This window comes from Oryctolagus cuniculus, chromosome 11, assembly GCF_964237555.1.
Source record: "Oryctolagus cuniculus chromosome 11, mOryCun1.1, whole genome shotgun sequence".
NCBI lineage: Eukaryota > Metazoa > Chordata > Mammalia > Lagomorpha > Leporidae > Oryctolagus > Oryctolagus cuniculus.
Window position 1 is genome coordinate 97,566,324 of NC_091442.1, and position 22,388 is coordinate 97,588,711.

The following is a 22,388-nucleotide window of genomic DNA, read 5'->3' on the forward strand; positions in this document are numbered from 1 at the left end:
ACCATGTCAAAATTTCAGAGGCTCTTTGAAAAAGCTGTATTCCTTGCTCGCATTAACAAGTCATCTTCGAGTCGGCTGTGGGCCGTGCTGGGGCTTGCCCAGCTGTAATACTCCTGGAGACTTCTCCCAGGGCAGGTCCCAGGACAGACACACCTGGGACTCCCTCCCCTCCCTAACTCCCAAGGGACAGGCAAGTACAATCCTCCCACACAGCCAGGCAGGGAAAATGCTATGAGAGCCACATGGACAGTATCTCATTTACTGTTTAATATTCTCCCAGGCAGGTTCCATCATTACCATTTTGCAAGTTAGCAAACTGGGCACAGGGAGGTGAAATAAATTGCTGGGGGGAGGGGCACAGAGCTCATAAATGGCTTGTGTTACTGGTGTCTCCAGAGTCCACCTCCCTTAAAAAGACTCAGTACTTATTTTCAGACATTGTCATGTTTTTTACACCAACCTTCTTTTATGAGAACACTGAAGACTGAAAAAATTTCCTGGAAAATGGAATTAAAAAAATAAAGCTTATTGTGGTGCAAAAACATGTTGAAATCAATGCATACACAGGGTCACCAAAAAGTTTTATGGAAAATGAGCATTATGGAAATACTGTGCATGGATTTCACAATGTTTTTTGCACCAAAAAACTTTTACTTCTATGTTCCATGAAATTTTCATTTTAAAAATTTTACAAAAGATTTTTACATATTTATTTGAGAGGTACAGTTACAGATAGTGGGAGGGAGAGACATAAAGGTCTTCCATCCACTGGTTCACTCCCCAAATGGCTGCAATGGTCGGAGCTAAGCTGATCCAGAGCCAGGAGCCAGGAGCTTCTTCCAGGTCTCCCACGTGGGTGCAGGGGCCCAAGGACTTGAGCCATTTTCCACTGCTTTCCCAGGCCATTGCAGAGAGCTGAATCAGAAGAGGAACAGCCAGGACTAGAACCGGCGCCCATATGGGAAGCTGGTGCCGCAGGCAGAGGATTAACCTACTGCACCAAGGTGCCCCATTTTAAAATTTATTTTTTATTTGAAATGAGAGCGAGCAAGAAAAAGAGAGATCAACCTTCCATCTGCTGGTCTGTTCCCCAAATACCCACAAAAGCTTGAGGCGGGCCAGGCTGGAGCCAGGAGCTGGGAACTCAATCCAGGTATCCTATGTGGGCGGGTCCAAGCAGCTGAGCTATCACTTGCCTCCCAGGGGTACACAGAAGCAGGAAGCTGGGCAGGACGCAAACCCCAGGACTCCCGGATCCACGTGTCCCAGCAGTGTCCCAATCACTGTGCCAAATGCCCACCCCTTTCACACCAGTTCTGAAGTACCCTAGTAGGCTTTTTGAGGTCCAATTAAGCTAGGGCTCAACACAGGTTTATGAAGCAGCACCAGCGGCCACGTGAGAAGCATTTCTGCAGTGTCATGGCACAGTCATGCAGATGTGATGGGTGCTGTGGGTCTCGCTCAGACTACCCTGCCTGTAGCTTCTCCCTCAACCTGAACTTGGAGGCACTGCCCCTGTAACGCACCATCATCCCTGGCCCCAGGGTTGCTTCCTGGAGCCCCTGGACTCTCCGGTTTGACACAGCCTGTGAAATTCATCCTTGCTGACCCGTGTGCTAAAACAGTGATTTGGGCCCATTTTATGAGAATCAAAAAGCGTGTGGCTTTTCTGGGAACAAGGCCCAAGCATTTACAATCATGAAGAGGAGAGAGTGGATGCGACAGCAGCAGCAGGGAAAAATGAGAAGATAAAGGACCAGGGAGAAGCCGGCCATGTCTAAGGGTCTAGAAAGCGAGGGGGTGGTACCTGAACACATGGGGGGGCACCCAGCCAACTTGCACCCTGGATGCTGCTGGAGGCCAGGGGGGCGCTTTCCCAATGCTGGGGACCAGAGCAGGTGGTGGTGGTGGGGTCTTCCTGTGTGCCACCGGAGGAACAGGCACCTCATGTCACTTCCCTCCTGGCCAAGGGAAGGGGAACACCTGCCCAAGGGCCACACAAGGTCCACAAGGTCATTTGGTTTGGCCCTGCCAAGGCAAGTGCGGGTGGGAAATCCAATAAACTCATAGCAGGCTCGTGGTTTTTTTGTTTTGTTTTGTTTTGTTGTTTTTTTTTTTTTTTTTTTTGATCAGGCAGAATTAGACAGTGAGAGAGAGACAGAAAAAGGTCTTCCTTCCGTTGGTTCACCCCACAAATGGCTGCCATGGCCAGGGCACTGCACCAATCCAAAGGCAGAAGCCAGGTGCTTCCTCCTGGTCTCCCATGCAGGTGCAGGGCCCAAGCACTTGGGCCATCCTCCACTGCCCTCCTGGGCCACAGCAGAGAGCTGGACTGGAAGAGGGGCAACCGGGACAGAATCCAGTGCCCCAGCCAGAACTAGAACCCGGGGTACTGGCGCCGCAGGCGGAGGATTAGCCCAGTGAGCCACAGCGCCGGCCAAGCTAAGGTTTTAAACTGACAATTTTCCCTATGCCCCATGAACAATGTTATAAATACCCAAGTGGCCCGGTGCAGAAAAAAGGTTCCGCACCCTTGCGACCTCATCACACAGGCGATCCTGCTAAGCCATCCTCGGTCTTGCCGCCTCGTGGCCATCTGCCAGGCACCCTGTCAGTGGACACGGGAGCCAGGGAAGTGGAAGCAAACCACGTGCACCGGCAGCAGACACCTGGCTCTCTTGCTCCTGGAGCTACCAAGCACTCGGCACCCGCGAGCAGCCTTTTTGCCGTCCGCATCCGTGGGGACGCCGCTGCGGACTACTGAATACCTTCCCCCAGCACACCGCCTCTGGGGATCCTGACGGTGTTCAGAGGGCTCTGTCGCCAGCACAGCGTCTGAGCCAAATGCGTGTTCCGGTCACTTCCTCTCGTGGGTCAGGCCTGACAATAGCACGCTCTGAACCTGGGAGGAGTGCACTGTGTACAGGGTAGGAACGGAGCCAAATGCCCAACTCCGCCCCGCCCCCTTCCGCTCTCAGCATCACTGCCACCAGCAGCTCCGATGGCAGGGAGGGGACAACCGGCTGACCCTGGGATTCAGGGTCACTGGGAACAGAGGACACACACCTGTGCTACCCGGATCTTTCCTCCACAGTTGTGCATTACTAGTGAGAGGGGGATTAAGTAGTGTTTGAGGCTCTCAAAGACAAATTCCTCAAGCGTCCTCAAACACTTACAAACACTTGATACTGTAATTAGAAATAATTATCTCCTCATTAAGCCTCTACCGGGCGACAGGGGTAATCTGCTTTGCGTTACAGGCACTGGAAAATACGTATTTCTCCAAAACAGCTCTTCACTCACACTTTCAATTAATGCCAACTAATCTCTCTCAAAATCAGTCTGACCTGGGAAGGATTTACTAAATATGAAACCAACAGGGAATTAATGAAGGGAGCTGGCAGAGTCAAAAGGATCCTCGCTTAAAGGGTGGAAGAGGCCAGGGGCGGTCAGGTGCACCGAGCAAACATGGACGGAGCGCAGGTCACAGCTAGGCATGGCCGCGGTGCCCTGGCGACACAGTGCTGAGCCAGGCGGCTATCTCCAAGACTAGGAAGGAGTCTCTGGGGACCAAGCCCCCACCCCCACCCTCCCAGGCCAGTGCGGAAAAGGGAAGCGGGCATGTACCATCTGGAATGATGGTTCTCGCACCAAGAACCAGGCCTTCTTGGAGGGGACCCCAGTGCCTTCTCGGGAGGAGATGGTATGGGGGGGGGGTAGTTCTGACACAGAGGAAGTGGGAAGTCCCAATTTTAGGAGTAAACACAGAATCAGTGTTCTCTGAGGCTTTCAGTGGTCCCTAACTCAGAAGGGAAGGGAAGAAAGGGGTAAGAGCCCCAGGGCACTAAACTAATGCCCTGAGGGACAGGGAGTGTTCTAGAACCTTCTAGTTCATTTCCATCTGTTTCTCACCAGAAAACAGTGGAGACCAGCAAGTAAGGGGAAGTAGAAACAGCTTGTTCCATGCCCAGAGAAGTGAGGGAGCAGGATGGTTTTAAAAGACAAGGAAAAATGGGGGTCCAAGGCCCTAGGGGCAGGTCTGCCTCCCTCATGCCCCCTCTTGCTTACTCCAAATGTCTGAATGACAGCTACAGATCCAGGGCCTGCCCTCCGGCCAAGCTTGGCTCCTGCAATCTGAAGGAGCTCTTGGAGGGCGTCTTAGTGCCCCCTGGGGTGTACACAAGGACGATCAGTGAGGGCTCCAAGGAGCGCCTGGGGAGGGGCACAGACCTGCTCCACAGGGTGGACTTGCAGAGCACGTGAAGGGTCCTCAGAGGCCTCAGCTGCCCCGGCCCCCACTGGAAAACACAGCAGCAGCCTGAACTGGAACTTAGACTCCAGGCTCTGTTCATTACAGGCACCCTACATGACAGAGGAAGTAACCTGTCGCCTACAGTTTCTTGGATAAATAAATGACTACAATAGGGGTGTGTCTTCCAGATAACAATAACCAGGCTGCCCTTTCTGCCTTGGCTGCTGGGAGGTGAGAGGCAAACACGTCGTTTTGTTTTCCCCTCCTTCTGCAGCCCTCTGGGTACCACTGCTGTTTTTTTTCTGAGCCTCATTACAATCTGGCTCTCAGTGGGAAGAGGCAGGTGTCCTGTAGTCTACAGATGTGGGCAATGCGATCCTGCCTGTACAGATGTGGGCAACGTGATCCTTCCTGTACCTAATACAACGCAAACAATGAAGGCAGAGCAGTGGAAGGCACCTGCTCCTGGGCAGGTACAGCTACTTCCTTTAACAGCAGAGCAGCTACAGAAAGCCATACCGGGGTTCCCCATGACTCACACCCTTTTCAAAGTTGCTATGTAAGACCCAACCAGGAGCAGGTGTTGTGGGGTGAAGCCGTTGTTGCTCTCGGCCGAAGTACTTGGGCCCCACCACCTATGTGGCAGGCCTGGATGGAGGAGTTCTTGGTTCCTGGCCCAGCTCTGGCTGTTGAGGTCATTTTGGGGGAGTGAACCAGCAGAAGGAAGATGTCTGGTTGTCTCTCTCTCCCTCTGTCACTCTGGTTTCAAAAAACAAAAAACCCAAACCAAGAAACAACATTTTTAGTACTAAGTGCCCAAATCTAAACTTCATCATTATTCCCTGCAGGCCAGAGTTTGCCTTACTTTTGAGACTATAACATAGGCTGGAAGGAAAACACAAACTGGGTGGGTAATCTGTAGTATAAAATATTGTTATAAAGGGATCAGGACACGACCAGCCAACAGACAGGGTTTAGAAACACGTAGCTTTAAGGGAGTAGAAGAAAAATGGCTCAATATTTATATTAATGTACTACTAGCATTATGTAATACTAATATAATACTATATATAGTACTAATATTCATACTAATAAACACATCCATTGTGACTGTACAACCACTAGAGCAAGCCTGATAAACACTCATTTAATGCTCAGGGCTCCATGAGGTGGAGGGCATGAAGAATACGACAGAGGGACCGGCGCTGTGGCGTATCTGGTAAAGCTGCCGCCTGCAGTGCCAGCATTCTCATATGGGCGCCAGTTCGAGTCCCAGCTGCTCCACTTCCGATCCAGCTCTCTGGGAAGGCAATAAAGGATGGTCCAAGTTCTTGGGTCCCTGCACCCACATGGGTGACCTGGAAGCAGCTCCTGGCCCCTGACTACAGATCGGCCCAGCTCTGGCCGCTGAGGCCAATTGGGGAGTGACCCATCGGGTGGAAGACCTCTCACTCTCTCTGTCTCTGTTTCTCTCTCTCTTTCAAATAAATAAATAAATAAATCTTAAAAAAAGAATATGACAGAGCCAAGATGCGTACCAAGGTCCAACTCTCAGCCATCATCTTATGCCACCTGGTTCATTAGCCAGCCACTCCGAACACCTCATGCACTTTCCTCTTGCCGCGCTCCTCACCCCAGCACAGCCTCCCGCCCAGCTTCCTTTTCAAGGGCCAATTCAAACAGGGTCTCTTCCTCCAAGCCCTACCCCACGCCCCACTGGCACTGCCTGCTTCCTGGGTATTCTCCCCCCAGTTTGCCTCTGGCCGCTTTTCAGTGCTTATTCTGCTGGGCAGGATAAGGATCTGCACAACATTTGCTCCCCCACTGCCTGGCGGCTCCCTGCAGAGGAGGTTCCCCTAACATGCCACCCGTGTCTGCGCCCTGCTCCCTCCTCCCCGGGCCCGTGGTGCCTGCCGCGTGAGTCAGTGGTTGACACACAGCCAACTGGGGCAGCCAGTTGTCCCACCTGCTTCCCCCTGCTCAGCTGCTTGCCGTGCGACGCGGGAGAACCTGCAGCTGAGGCTGTGCTGGGCGGCTGTCGAGACCAACTGGACCTGAGCTGGTCACTGCTTTTGATTCATGGGAGAGGTCAAAGACTCAGGAAGCTGCTGTGCCTCATGGCTCTCTGCTGCTCCAAGCACAACACAGGCTGCCAGCTACCAAATGATCAATACTAGGGTCCACAATGTACCTAACAGGCAGGTGTGTGCCCTTCCTCCCAGGTGACATTTTCCCTGTGGGCACCATCCTGATTGTCACGGAGAGCCCAGAGGCCTGCTGCCCCAGACACACCCATATATTTTGCCTCGATTCACTATTGGGGATGGCATAAGGAAGAAAGGCTGGTTTTGCATGAAATGAAAAATGAATGCGCCAGCAAGACTGTCAAATGCTGTGGCAACATGGATGGACCTGAGGTCGTAATGTTCAGTGCAATCAGCCAGACACAGAAAGACAAATACCACACGATGCCACTTGTCTGTGGAATTAAAAATGCTAAGCACACAGAACTAGAGAGAAGAAGAGTGGTCACGGTGGGAAAAGGGATGGGGAGGGGAGGCCGGCGTTCTGGCACAGTGGGCTAATTCTCAGCCTGCGGCGCCGGCATCCCATATGGGCACCGGCATCCCATATGGGCACCGGTTCTAGTCCCGGCTGCTCCTCTTCCAATCTAGCTGCTATGGCCTGGGAAAGCAGCAGCAGAAGATGGCCCAAGTGCTTGGGCCCTTGTAGCCATGTGGGAGACCCGGAAGAAGCTCCTGGCTCCTGGCTTCGGACTGGCACAGCTCTGGCCGCTGAGGCCGTTTGGGGAGTGAACCAGGAGAAGGAAGACTTCTCTCTCTCTCTCCTCCCTCTCACTGTCTGTAACTCTACCAGTCAAAAATAAAAAATAAAAACAGGTTGGGGGGAGGGATGGAGACTGCTCATGGGCTGGCATAGCCAGGGAGGACAAAGTTCTTGTGCTATACTGCCCAGTAGGATGGTTACAGTGAACAGCATTGTATCATATAATTCAAAATAGCTAGCAATGCGCTCACTGCCAGTAAGTGATAGATGTTGAAGACTGTGGATAGCCTATGTTCCTCGGGCTGATCAACACACAATGTGCAAATGCTCCCAAGGCATCACACGGAACCCTATAAAGATACACAACTGTTGACTGTCAATAACAAAACTGATCAATGCAGTTTCTTGTCCCTTAGGAAATCATAACTGCACTGAACATGAACACAACAATAAAGGCGTCCATTTACACCCTCCAGAGTCCCCGGGGACAGTGGCTTGTTTGAAAAACCAAGGCAGAATCCAAGAGGAAGGGCCCAAGAGTGGACAGATCTTGGCGAGACCGTTTGGATCTATTAGAAAAAGAGACACCACCAAAATTTTAAGGACTTTTAAGTCATGTTCTTTTTAGGAAAAAAAATGATTTATTTATTTGCAAGGCAGACACACAGAGGTATCTTCCACTGGCTCACTCCTCAAATTCTCACAACAGCCAAGGCGAGGCCAAACTAACGCCAGTAGTCGGGAACTCGATCCAGGTCTCTGAAGTGGGAGGCAAGCACCCAAGCACTTCACCCAACACCTGCAGCCCCCCAGGGTCCACACAGCCAGGAAGCTGTAATCAGAAACAGAACCAGGCACTCCAAAACGGGAGTGGGTGTCCCACGCAGCATCCTAACCATGGAGCCAAACTTCCGCCCTGCAAATATTTTTCCAAATGCTTTGTGTACACGATTTAATTTTTCCTTTCAAGAATATGCAATTAGAATTTAATTACCCCCACTTCACAAATGAGAGGACTAAGGGATTTATCTGGAGTCACGAAGTTAGTAAGTGGCAGTGCTGTGATTCCAGCTACCGGTCTCCAAGAATATTCTACCCTTAAGAGCCTACTGAATATACCAAATCATTGATTAGACACATACATGTTTTTCAAAACCCCTTAAGCCCACAAACTTTATTTAGCTTACTTAAATCATTGCATTCCTATTAAATATTCCAAAGGCAGAACACACGCGATAGAGAAGCAAACACAGAACGCTTTGCTTTAAACAGGCCTTGGTGCCAGGGCAATTACTAAAGCCGTTTTCAATCTGACATTAATAAGAAAAGAAACTAGCTTAAATCCCCAGATACGTTGCGTAATGAGAAATGTAGGTTGCTTCGGTTTTAACCGCTAATAATGATTCTCATCGCCATACAAGCTCCTTCCTCTGGCAACAGCCCCAGCATGTTCATTAAATCCTCTGCTCTCCAGATGTTGGTAAGCGGCCCACGGCAGTCTAAAGGCACCCAAGATTCATGTTTTAGGCAGAGAAGTGTGCTCTAGCAACATACTGCTTTGTAAACTTGGGTGGGGGTGTGTGTGTGTGGGATCACGAGAAAGTAAAAGGAATGGTGACTTGTGCTTTTTAAGACAAACGCTCTATGCTGACCATCTGAGAGCCACGTCTGTACTGGGATGGACTGGATTTCCACGACAGAGGGCACAGCCCGCCAGGGCCCACTCACAACACCTACAGCTGCCAGGCACCCCGGACTTGGTCGGAAAGCTCCGATTCCACAGCCACGTGTCCGAAGCAGAGGTTACCTCCTGGGGGTAGCATAAGTTGGTGGTGAAAGGCCCAGATCCCAGAGCCAGACAGCCTAGGTTCAAACCCCGGCTCTGCATGTTCATGGTACCACCTCGGGCACGTTGTTTCCTCCGCCCTTCATTTCTTCAGCTGCAAAATGAGGACAGCTGTACGTGCTCCCCAGGGAGCCGTGCTTGGGAAGCGTTTGGAGCAGAGCCTTCATGGAGTAAGTGCTTAAGTGTTGGCGATCGCTTATTAAGCCTTACATCCCGGGAGAGCTGGGAGCCGCAGCACACTCCAGAGCCCAGACCAGCGATGCTGCCACTGTCGTGATTAAGCAGTTCCAGCAGAAGCTCGTTACTGCCTCCGCCGCCCCAACATCCATGGAATTTGCTTGTGCACGCATCTTGCAGAAGCGGGGGTGGAGCATGACAAACAGTCTTCAAATTCATAACAGAAGGTCCCATAAGGATCAAGTCCAGGTCCCAGCAGAGGGCTCAGCATGTGCAAAGACATGGGGGCAGACAAGCCAAGGCCGTGCGTGGCCTGGCTGGCCGAGGCGGGGGAACCAATCACCACTGCTGTGTCTGGTGGAGCAGGTGTGCCAGGGCCTGAACATGAGACGAGCGAGGGCCCTCCAACCTCAGCAGGAAGGACAATGTGTTTATGATTCTTTTTTTTTTTTCCTGGACAGGCAGAGTGGACAGTGAGAGAGAGAGACAGAGAGAAAGGTCTTCCTTTTGCCGTTGGTTCACCCTCCAATGGCCACCGCGGCTGGCGCGCTGCAGCCGGTGCACTGTGCTAATCCGATGGCAGGAGCCAGGTACTTCTCCTGGTCTCCCATGGGGTGCAGGGCCCAAGCACTTGGGCCATCCTCCACTGCACTCCCTGGCCACAGCAGAGAGCTGGCCTGGAAGAGGGGCAACCGGGACAGAATCCGGCGCCCCGACCGGGACTAGAACCCGGTGTGCCGGCGCCGCAAGGTGGAGGATTAGCCTAGTGAGCCGCGGCGCCGGCCATGATTATTTCTTGGTCACGTACCCCAAAGCATAAGACACTGCTTTACAGAGCCTTACCTCATATCTGAGCAAGTCAATCTGACTCTTCAAAGGGTGCGACACCCCCAATGCCTACAACTTACGAATCCCAATAGTTACTGTTTTTATAATAAATACTGGCAGTCTTCTCAGTTGTTACTTTCAGTAAAACAGGGACCCTGAACTAAGACCCTAAAGACAAACATCTTTCACCTGGGTTCTCGTTCCTTCCCTTTTTCAAAACGGTCGCTCAGTTTTGCCATTTCTTCGTCTAGGAGTCTCTCTCCGAGGGCCCTTCCTTGCTACAAGGACATCTTCCTGAATCCAGATCCCCACCACTTCCCATCTCACCTTCACAAAGGGCAAGGGCGCAACCAGGTGTCCGTGCTTTCCATGTGTGTCTGCGTCAACCCAGTCCCCAGAAAGTCATCACAGCAACCTTCTAAACTTGCACTTAAAAAAAACCACATATCTACTTATTTCAGAGACAGAGCTCCTACCTACTGGTTCACTCTCCAAATCCCTGCAATGGCCAGGGGCTGGAGCCAGCAGTGCCAGCTCTGAGTCTCCCACATTGCTTGAAGCAACACCCTGGCTCCCAGGGCCAGCACTGGGGTCAGGGGCAGAAGCCAGGAATCGAACCCAGGTGCTCCGATGTGGGATGTGGGCATCCTCCTAACCGGTACCTTAACCACTAGGCAAAATGACCACTGCTGTTTCCTCTTCTATCTCATTCCAACACTGCTCAAGACCTGGCACAGCTCTCCCTCTCCAAGGGCGCTGGGCTCCTCCTCCTGCTGTACCTGAACCCTGGACAGGCTTTTCTACTCCAGTGATCCGCTGCCTCCCTCCTTCCTGCAGATCTAAGCACCAGAGTCCACCACACGACAACCCTCTACCGCTGCCTTCTGGACACCGTGTCTCCAAGGCCTGTCTCACCCACAGCCTGCAGGCTCTCTTCCACCAGGCCTTCCTAAAGCACTTCCCCTCCCGCCTGAGCCATTTTGGCTCTTATTGATGCTGCTGAGTGGGCCCTGACTTCACTTCTCTTCCTTGTTAGATTTTTAGGTTTCTGAATGCATTGCTTTAAGCACCATACAACACTCAGCTCAGTCCTAGTTGTAGCAAATGCCTATTTATGGAACCATTTTACTATGCTCTCACGTGGTAGATTCCATATTCGGAACGAGCCCACAGGAAGAAATACATCTTTACCTATATTTGCATGTATATGCATGCATACACACACGAGTAACCAAAACACAAGTTTGGTAAAACACTTTCTTTACTACATGCTATGTAACTCAGTTTTTAAGAATAGCTACCTGGACAACTGCACATTTTAATTTTGTTAGACAACTTCAACTTTACTAAGCAGAAAAAGTCCTTGTTTGCAGATACACAACAGAAACAAAGTGAGGGTTGCATCTGACTACTCTGAAACAGAAACCCCGCCTCCAACAGTCACACCCATGCAGCAAACATGAAAGCTCCGAATTGCTGAACCTGGAGAAGGCAGGTGAGCTTCTGCAGCACGTTCTGCTGCGTGCCCGTGTGAAATGTACAATAATAGTTGTTACTCTTTATTTCATGACCAACTAGTGGGCTTCAATCCTGTTTGAAAAGCAGTACCGCATAATTAGGAAAAAGAGCCATGGTTTGTCTCTGTGTTTGCTAATTGCAGCTAAGGAGGTTCTAACGTTCTGAAGAATGCTCTGTGGTTTTTCCCTGGCCAGTGAGTGGGTCAATAAAGGATTTAGTTTTCCACTGCTGTGAGTCCACTAATCTCTCCTTGAAATCCTTCCTCTGAGCTGTCATGGCCTTGGCAGGCAGGTGTGAGATTAAGGACTAGCTTTTTACTTGCAGCAATCACAGAATCAGACTTGACTTGAAGACTTCCCATCCTAAGAATAATCCTGTGGTTTTCATCGGGGCTTTCAAAGGACTACACGCAGGACAAACTGAAAACGCCACAACAGGTGCACTGCTCATGCTCTCCCATTCCTTCTCTGTCAGAGCTGGGTTTAATCAAAGAATAACTTCTGGGCTGGCGCTGTGGCGTAGTAAGTTAAGACTCTGCCTGCGGCACTGGCATATCATTTGGGCGCCAGTTCCTGTCCTGGCTGCTGCTCTTCTGATCCAGCTTCCTGCTAATGTCTTGGAAAAGCAGTAGAGGATGGCCCAAGTGCTTGGGCCCCTGCACCTACATGGGAAGACCTGGAGGAAACCCCTGGCTTCAAATTGGCCCAGCTCCAGCCATTGTGGCCATTTGGGGAGTGAACCAGAGGGTGGAAAACCTGTAACTCTGCCTCTCAAATAAATAAATCTTAAAAAAAAAATTACTCCCATGAACAAGGTCAGGAATGCTGCCCCCAACTGATGCTAGTATGGAAATGTTCCAGATGAGGGAATGAAACTTCTAGATCCTGTCACTGAAACTCGTGCTGTATAAGGGCCATTGAAATCTAGCTGCTGAACTTCTCAATTCCAAAGACAGCTTTCCTGTGCACTACTGTCATCCATAAGGCCAAGACTGACCCCAGGAATACACCTGAACCTCATCCATCAGGGAACCTGGGTGCCAGGTAACCCTGCAGACCCGAGATCACTGGGAGAACGAGGTGGCTGAACTGAGAAAGGCTTGCAGCCCTGCACAGAATGCCACCAGTCTTGTTAATAAGATAAATTATCAGCACACATCCACAAGTGTAAACTGAGTAATTATTACTCACCAACATGAAAAGTCAGCAAAAACACATTAAAAACCATATGCAACAAGTAAAAGGAATGAAGAACTGTTAACACACAACACAGACTCATCTCATGTGTGTAATAATAACGAAAAAAAACCCACACACACAATGCACGGGAGGCTGGGAGGTGAGACTGGGGGTTACCCTTGTGTGGGAACAGGAGTAGGGAGAACAAGTCACCAGGAGATGGCACCAGGGAGCCCTGGGGCGCTGACAGCACTGATGTGAATTTGAGTGCACACCTCAAAAGCATCCAAACCTACAATCGGTATGTATGTGTGCACTTTACCGTAAATCACAAGTCAAAAACCAAAATACAAAGATAATGAAAATGTAGGAGTTGTCCAAACTACTATTACAACTGCTCAATTACGAAATGCTGATTTAACATGCAGTACTCACACTGTTCAATTAACTAGGGAAGAACCTTTAATTTCTTTTTTTTTTTTTTTTGACAGGCAGAGTGGACAGTGAGAGAGACAGACAGAGAGAAAGGTCTTCCTTTTGCCATTGGTTCACCCTCCAATGGCCACCGCGACCGGCGTGCTGCGGCTGGTGCACCACGCTGATCCGAAGGCAGGAGCCAGGTGCTTCTCCTAGTCTCCCATGGGGTGCAGGGCCCAAGCACTTGGGCCATCCTCCACTGCACTTCCGGGCCATAGCAGAGGACTGGACTGGAAGAGGGGCAACCGGGACAGAATCCAGCGCCCCGACCGGGACTAGAACCCGGTGTGCCAGCGCCGCAAGGTGGAGGATTAGCCTATTGAGCCGCGGCGCTGGCCAGAACCTTTAATTTCATTAGCATGTCCATCTGTATGGTATTTTTTCCAGCTCCCTAACATTTTTTAAGTTTTTAAAACTTGTGATAGGGGGCCGGCGCTGTGGTTCACTTATTTAATCCTTCGCCTGCGACACCAGCATCCCATATGGGCGCCGGGTTCTAGTCCCATTTGCTCCTCTTCCAGTCCAGCTCTATGCTGTGGCCCAGGAGGGCAGTAGAGGATGGCCCAAGTGCTTGGGCCCTGCACCTGCAGGGAGACCAGGAGGAAGCACCTGGCTCCTGGCTTCAGATGGCGCAGCACCGGCCGTAGTGGCCATTTTGGGGGGTGAACCAATGGAAGGAAAACCTTTCTCTCTGTCTCTTTCTCTCACTATCTGTCAAATAAATAAAATAAATAAAAATAATAAAAAATAATAACTTTTGTGATAGGGCCAGTGCCAGGGCACCGTGGGTTAAGCCATGATCTGGCATTCCATATGGGTGCCAGTTAGAGTCCTGGATGCTCCACTTCTGATCCAGCTCCCTGCTAGTGCACCTGGGAAAGTAGCAGGTGATGGCCCAAGTGCTTGAGCCCCTGCACCCAGCAGGGAGACCCGGAAGAAGCTCTTGGTTCCTGGCTTCAGCCTGGCCCAGCCTTGGCTGTTGCAGCCACTTGGGGAGTGAACTAGTGGATGCATGATCTCTAAGTCTGCCTTTGAAATAAATAAATAAATCTTTAAAAAAACCTTTTATGATGATAAATTATCTCATAAATGTTTTTGTTATACAGTCTGAGTATCCCTAACCCAAAGATCAAAAATGCTTTGAAATCTCCATTTTTTTGAGTGCTAACATGATGCTCATCAAGTTTAGAATTTTGGATCTCAGATATTCAGACCAGGGGTGCTCAATTGGTAAAGAATGTGCAAATATTCTGAAATCCAAAAAACAAAAAAACTCCAAAACTCCAAAACCCTGGGACACTTTTGGTCCCAAACATTTCAGGGAAGGGGTATTCAACCCACATTTTGCAAGCAAGCAAATAACAAATGGTAGAAATCTATGTAGTACATGTAGCCCAAATTGTCTACATGACAGCTGATGGAATTAACTGGAGTTCCAACGCAGGCCTACCAAAACACAGAATTTCCACTTGGAAAATGTTTCTTTCTGGGCATCTTCTGAGAGCCAGCCAGTGTGCAGTGGAGTCACAAAGAAAAATGTGACGAGCTCTGCCCAGGGAGTCCTCTCTCTGGGCCTGAACACACCCAGGACGCCATGAGTGCAGAGGAGTGCAGCCAGCGCTGCAGGGGACACAGACGCGAGCCCGCCACCTGGGGCTTGGGTGAGACGGCTTCCAGGAAGCTGCACCCAGAGCAGCAGGTGCAATGTCAGTGGTGAGAACCTGTAAGCAGGGAGCACAAACGTGGCTGCAGAGGCAGGAAGCAGATTATTTCAGAAACGCCAAGTGGCTGGAGAATGATGAAGTGGGTCGTTCTAAATCAGGGTGTGACTGAGGGCTGGAACAGAAAAGGAGGTGCAGGGCGAGTATGTTTAAAAGCAGGACTCATGGGGCCGAGGAATGTGGCCTGCACCAGGCTCTGCAGACCACTCTGGGGTGGGGTGGGGGATGTTTTATCATAGTCCTCAAAAGCCGAGAAATAAAGAAGCTGTAATGTCAAGAAGAACCAATTCAATTCCATCTTGAACACAGACACTGTGTAGATTCTTACACTTCTAAACATACAGCGCTGTGACTCTCTAGTGTGTGGGGATTTCGGATTTGGTCCCATCAAGAATGAGACACTAATGAGTCTGAATGATGTGGACAGTATCTGCCTATCCACTGTCACTCCACTGCACACCAACACTGATTCAGATGCAGGGATCAGATGACTGGCCCTTCTATTTTTTTCCCTAAGATTTATTTATTTATTTGAAAGGCAGAGTTACAGAGAGGCAGAGGCAGAGAGAGAGAGAGAGAGGTGTCTTCCATCCGCTGGTTCACTCCCCAGATGGCTGCAATGCTGGAGCTGCAACGATCCAAAGTCAGGAGCCAGAAGCTTCTTCCAGGTCTCCCACGTGGGTGCAAGGGCCCAAGGACTTGGGCCATCTTCTACTGCTTTCCCAGGCCACAGCAGAGAGCTGGGTCAGAAGTGGAGCAGCTGGGACTTGAACTGGCGCCCATGTGGGTTGCCAGCATTGCAGTCCAAGGCTTTTGACCCACTGCGCCACAGTGCCAGCCCCTCCTATTTTTTTAAAGATGTATTTATTTACGTGAAAGGCAGAGTTACAGAGAGAGGGAGAGACAGAGATCTTACATCTCTGGTTCACTCCATTTCAAATGGCCACAATGGCTGGGGATGGGCCGGAATGAAGCCAGAGCTTCTTCTGGGTCTCCTATGTGGGTGCAGGAGCCCAAGCACTTGGGCTGACCTACACTGCTTTCCAAAAAGCATTAGCAGGGAGCTAAATCAAAAGTGCAGCAGCCAGTACTTAAACTGGTGTCCATATGGGATGCTGGCATTGCAGGCAGTAGCTTAACCCGCTATGCCACACAAGTCTCCCTCCTATTTTTAAAATCACCATTTGCAGCTAAGGATAGCTGAGTTCTCACCTTAAAAAAAAAAAAAAAAAAGGCGTTATCTATCTCATGATGGAAAATCTAGCATTCTGCCTCATACACACGTGGTGGTCATTCACGACACCCCCTCATTTCTCTCGTGGAGACCTAAAATACTAAGCAAACTCCGATTATTACTGCAGCCTCAGTGTTCATCTCAGAGCTCGGCAAATTACACAGGGAGCATCCTCACCTTGGATGAAAGGAAAGGCAGGGGTTAAAGATGACGTCCCTGAAGGAGACAGCTGTGTCTGCCAAGTATTTGTGGACTGGAGGAGAAATTCCTCAGTACTGGTAGCCAGTCACAGCTTCTTCCCTCTCAGCCCTAGGTGCAGAAGGCATCCCAGATTCTTCTAAGTGCAGGACAGCCCACTGCACACCCACCTCTCCTGCCTAACTAGGTCCTGACTCCAATTCCACCTGAAAATAAAAAACCGAATTAGAATAGCCAAAGGGGAAAAGGGGCTGGAGAGATAGAAGACGGTCCAGGGAGGCATCGACGCTGGGCTGCTAACTACGTAACACAAGATGTGGGGCACTTCATTAATGCAACTCCGTCCCCCAAACCTATTCAGTATTTCCAAACACTAGAGGACCATCTGTTCACAACTCACCAACATCAGCCCAAGACGTTACCCTGAACTTGATGAACCAAAACTCCTTGATCTGTATCCTGGATGCCTCTGATGTCATTTATTGCTTTAGATGTTTTATGACTGGTGTTTTATTAATAAGGCCACTGTAAAACCATCTGGAAGTACCATCCTGTGTCAGGGAGACACTGCTTAATGGCTTTTCATCCTCCATAAACACACAGTCAGCACCAAGTGAATATATGCTTCAGAGCCGAGGGCTGGCCCTAAAGTTCAAGCCTATCCCATCAGGGGCAAGTGCTTCCTACGAGGCACATCCGTCAGCGGAGCTGAGCTTTGTAGACAAACAGAAAAAGAGAGGAAGACTGACAGGCATAATTAGGCAAAAATTAAACAAAAAGCATATTTGGGCACCATCACTTATTTTCCACTTATATAGCCTCTTGCATCCAAATTTTCAATGAATCTTTCCAACTGTCCTTCCCCTGGCCTAGGGTGTGTTACCTTAAAGCATCACAAATCTGGTTTGGATGTCACTTGCTAACTGACAGCTGCTGGTTCAGCCTGCAGGACGGTGGCCAAGTCCCCCGGCTCCCCTGTCTCCCACACAACCCTCGCTGTCTCTTTTCTCTGCTGACACTCTGCTCTCTGGCCTTTCCTTGCTCTCCAGCGCCTGCCACCTGCCTGGTCTCGGTCTTCCACACCGTACAGCCGGCCCCCTGCCACCACCTTCTCACCCTGGCCTCCAAGCTGCCCCCCTCAACGCTTACCACAGAGGTCTGTCTACAGGATGAGGTTTAAATTCCTCAAGCCAGAAGTCAAGGGTCCTCCATGTCTTGACCCAAACCAGGTTCTGTGCTCTGAACTCCGCGACCTACACCACTTAGCTGGAGCCGGTGGGCCTCCCCCAGAGCAGGCACAGCATGCCAGGGCCCTGTCAATGAGCTTCCCCCAGCTCCACCCCCACCCACCCAGCACGCAGCAGTCGCCACATGCTTGCACTCTCACCATCTACTCGGGGCCAGCTGTGCACCTGTCAGCGTGACAGATGTTGGACACGTTTTGTCTCTAGTCCTCACCCCAATTCTGCAAGCTCTGCTTAGTGTAGCAAACAAAGGAACTTGGCAAGGTCACCACCAAGGTAGGGACAAGGCAGGGTCTGAACCCAGGCGAGATTCCACAGCTTGTGTTCTTTTTGGAGTCTCCGGGCTTCCTGGAATACCATCTCCAACTCTCCACATCACCCACACCTTAGGGCTCCTGCAGAGCCTGGCTCAGTTTCCCGCCTCCCACACAAAGTCCTTTTGATGGCCTCTTCCCCACCCCTACCCCATACTAGTAAGCAGCACTTACTCAGAACTCCTGCTGCTCTCACCAAGTCCCTCCTGTTGCACTAAATCCTTTACCACCTCGTTCCACTACTTTTTTTTTTTTTTTTTTTTTTAAGATTTATTTTAAAGGCAGAGTTACAGAGACAGGGTGAGGGGTAGAGAGAGAGGGATCTTCCTTGGTTCCAATGGTTCATTCCCTCAAATAGCTGCAACGGCCAGGGCTGGGCCAGGCCAAAGCCAGGAGCTTCATCTGGGTCTCCCACATGGGTGCAGGGGCCCAAGCACCTGGGTCATCTTCCGCTGCTTTTGGAAGTGAAGCAGCCAGGACTTGAACCAGTGCTCATATGGGATGCTGATATCGCAGGAGGCAGCTTAACCCGTTATGCCATAGCGTTCGTTTGTTTTTTTTTTACAGCCCTAGGTGCTCATATATCTGCTGTATACAGCAGGCATTCCACTCTCCTTATAGTGAGTTGTCTTGCTACTTTGAAACCACTTCCTGTGGCTAAAAGTCTCTATCAAATAGGATAACTTCAGTAACTGGATAAAAGAAAATTCAATAGCGAGGGCACCAGGGCTAAAGCAATATAAGGCTTCAGAGGGCAGGGCTGACTTGGTGGTTTACAGATATCCAAGGGCCGAGCCCTTCCGTTCTCCTCGCACTTCCCTCAGGACACTTGCCTGTTCCCCCAGGCAGGCCACAGAGCTGTGGGGCTCCAGGGCTCACATGCAGACACTCTGGCTGCAGATGAGAATGCTTGTCTTCTTTCATATTTTATTAGGGTGGACACATTTTCCAGAAGCTCCTTAGCAGATTTCCCCCTTGGTCCCTTTGGCCAAGACTGAGCCACATGTCCGTGCCCTCACGACTGGGAGGCTGCAGCAGCAGCGCCTACATTAGCAGGAAGCTGGACTGGAAGTAGAGCAGCTGGGACTCGAACCAGCACTCATATGGGATGCTGGTGTCACAGGCGGCTTAACTCACTGCACAACACCAGCCCTTCATTTATCTCGTAATTCTATTTTTACACAAACTTTCTGCAGAACCCTTGTATCATTGTGTTAGGTAGGAAGTCAGAAATTGAGCTTATGTGCATATGAGAAAGGCCTGAAGACCAGCACCTGCTGCGGAAGCTCCAGAAGCCCAGCATCTTGCACTTCAAAGTCCCGCCCGGATCCTGATGACCTTCCGGGAGTCCTGCCCCTTCTACCTGGCCTGATAAACATCCTTCCTCTAAGGCGGAGCGATGCCAGCCAAGCTTCCCCTGTATGGTAACTTCAGGGGGAAAAACTCAGAAAGGAATTTTTCGTATTTACACCCAACAAGTCCTTTGAGAAGGAGAGGGGAGAGAAAAGGCAGGAAGGCAAGACCCATCCCCTTAAGAACCCAGCTTAAATGTGAACTACGCACTCTCTCAGGTTCTGTCTGGAGAGGTGCCCATCCGTTCTTACAGATGTCCCTACCCTAATACACCTTGCTTTGTCGCTTTTCATTGCTCTCTCACGCCTGAATTCTTTCTTGCACAAAGACAAGGACCCTTTGCTTCTCTGGTAACAACTGCAATGGTGATCTCTGTGTAATGAAACTCTCCTACTTCCAAACACATGGGTTATCACAAGAAGGTTTGCTAGTCGGGTTATTACAATAGTCCAGTTGCCACAGGGAGGATCTGAGCCAGCGGTGGGAAAGACGAGAACTGCAAATTCCCAATTCTTTACCACTAGGTTGTAAATACAGCATACACACAGTCATATGGAAAATGAAATCGAAAGATCTATTTTGGTGCGACACAGTTGTGAAATCCATGCAGTGTTTCATCACACACACTCTCCATGAAATTTTAAAGATCCCTCATCATTCCTTTTCCAGATTTTTAAGTTTCACACAATTTCCTTCTCCACTGTCATGGCAGTAGGGCTGCCCATTCGAGCTTCCGTATGGTTCTCAAAGCACTCAAAAGACAATCAATCAATCAATCAATCAAAGAGATTTAAAACAGCAAAGGAGGGGCCCACGCTGTGGTGCAGCAAGTTAAGCCACCGTGTGCTACGCTGACATCCCTTACAGAGCGCCAGTTCCAGCCCTGGCTGCTCGGCTTCTGGTCCAGTTCCCTGCTAATGCCGCGGTAAAGGCAGCAGCCAATGGCCCAAGCACTTGGGCCCCTGCCACCCGTGTGGGAGATCCAGATGGCGTTCTAGACTCCTGGCTGCAGCCTGGCCCGGCCCTGGCCAGTGCGGCCATTTCAGGAGTGAGCCAGCAGATGGAAGACCTCTGTCTCTTCCTTTGTGTCACTGTGCCTTTCAAATAAATGAAAACCAATCTTTTAAAGCAAAAACGGAAATCGAGAGCAGAGTATTTACAAGCCTTCTGCTCCTTCCTGGCTCCCCTCTGCTGCTTCCCGCACAGGAGTCTCCTGCTCCCTGCAACAGCACCACCTTTCCTTCCCAGTTCCGAAAGCAGCACAGACACCCATCAGTAAGGAGCCACTTTAAAAAGTCACAGCACAACGGCAAACAATGGAGCACCAAAATGGAGAAGGGATACGAACGGGCCACTGTGGGAAGCGACCCAAGCCAAGCTGCTAAGAGAAAAGCCACGGTGCAGAGCCGTGCCCACGGTGCCGGCGCATCCGTGCTTCCGAAGTGGGGTGGGAGGCTTACTGCAGGTGGAGACAAGCGTACTCTCTGCATGGCAATTGCTAGAAGGCTATCTTACGACTGCTGGATGGTAGTTATCTCTGGACTAGGACTGGGACTCCGGAGACAAACATTGTTTGTTTCACGAATGTGTGTTTGTGTTAAGGTGTAGAACGAGTAACATCTTTCAATACTATTGCTCCGTTTCTGGCACTATGCCTAGCTCTCCGGGTAATAATGTCAAAATCTAAAGTTCAGGCTCTACTTAAACTGTGATTTTTCTCAAAGGCCGTCAGGCTACCTGCACAATGGGCTCCATCTTCCTGGATCCTCACCCTCGCTGGTTCACACCCAGGAACGTGAAGCACGCAGTGGAGACGAAGCTCCACATTCTCCCAACCCCTACCCCACACAGCAGCATCAACAACCCTCTAGCCCTAAGCTGGCTGGGGGAGAGGAACGAGGGAGAAGGACCGGCCGGGAGAGCCTAGGGCGCTGGGAGGGCTTCTAGAGCACGGCACGTGGGGCGCGCTGGCCACAGGGCCCCTTTCCCAGGAGGCAGCTGGTGCTGTTGGACACGCAGGGTTCTAGGAGCCTGGGGAGCCATTCTCCCTTTCCTTCCGTCAACTGCCGCATCACAATGCCAATGCCATGAAGCTCCAGAAAGCTGTGCTCTCAGGAGTAACCTCCAAGAAGCAAGGGATCAAAGATCAGACAATCAGGAACAAGTTATCCCCGCTGGCCGTTCCCTCCCCTGCCCGAAGCTGTTCTGGTTTCTAAAGACTGGGGACAGGGGCCCCAGGTTGTGTTTGAAGTCGCTGGCCATATGCACACCGGTTTGTGTCTCGGCCGCTCCATTTCTGATCCAGCTCCCCGTTAATGCACTTAGGAAAGCAGCGGAAGACGGTCAAAGTGCTTGGGCCCCTGCCATGCATGTGGGAGACAAGGAAGAAAACTCCTGGCTTCAGCCTGTCCCAGTCCTAGCTGCTGCAGCCATTTTGGGAGTGAACCAGAGGATGGAAGATCTGTCTCTCCCTTTCCCTCTGCCTTTCAAATAAACGTCTTAAAAAAAAAAAAAAAGACTGGAGACAGTTACCCACAACAGGTCCTCCTAAGTGACACTGTAGACAAACCTTTGACACAGAAAAACCAGGAGAAAAGAGCCTGAATTAATATATGTGGCAAATATTGTAATGTCCACGGAATAAAGAAAATACTTATTTACAGCAACACACAGAAGCCTTCTGTGACACAGCCACAAAGTGAAAACAGATTCCCCATGAACCAGCAGCTCCCACGGGCAGGAGCCATGTGAAATGGAGCCTTCCCCCAACCCACAGCCCCCTGTGGGGTGTCCCAGGACGGCCAGCTCCAAGGCACACGCCACGGCTCTCGGAGGCAGCCACCACGCCCTTCTTCCCGTGCTGGGCTGACAATGGCAGGCAGCCTCACCCAGAGTCAAGTTTAGGGAGCCTTGAGTTCCCAGGGAACGGACCGCCACTTGTCAAGAGACCAGATGTTGATGTACAAAGTTAGATCCCAACTCTGAGCCCGGTAAGACCCCCGAGAGCCTCCCGGTGTGCCGTGCCGGGGAAGTGGGAGGAGCGCTGGCTCGCTCCCAGCCGGCAGCCGGCACACTCGAGCCCTGATATTTACCCAGCTCTTCACTCACTCACCTCAGATTCACATTCCTAAAAAAGACCAACCAAGAAGAGAGTTCGGTGATATACGCGGCATTTGGGCAGCTGAAACTCCTAGATACCCACTGAGCGATCACAAAGATAGTTATCAAGAGCACAAAACATAATTTGCATTTCCCTCAAGC

The 22,388-nt window shown here is 50.6% G+C and overlaps 1 protein-coding gene across 4 annotated transcripts in view; it reads right to left on the reverse strand.

The window, feature by feature from the left end:
* TMCC3 (transmembrane and coiled-coil domain family 3) overlaps nucleotides 1-22,388 on the reverse strand; it is a 299,177-nt gene that overhangs the window by 18,185 nt on the left and 258,604 nt on the right. The window lies entirely within an intron of this gene.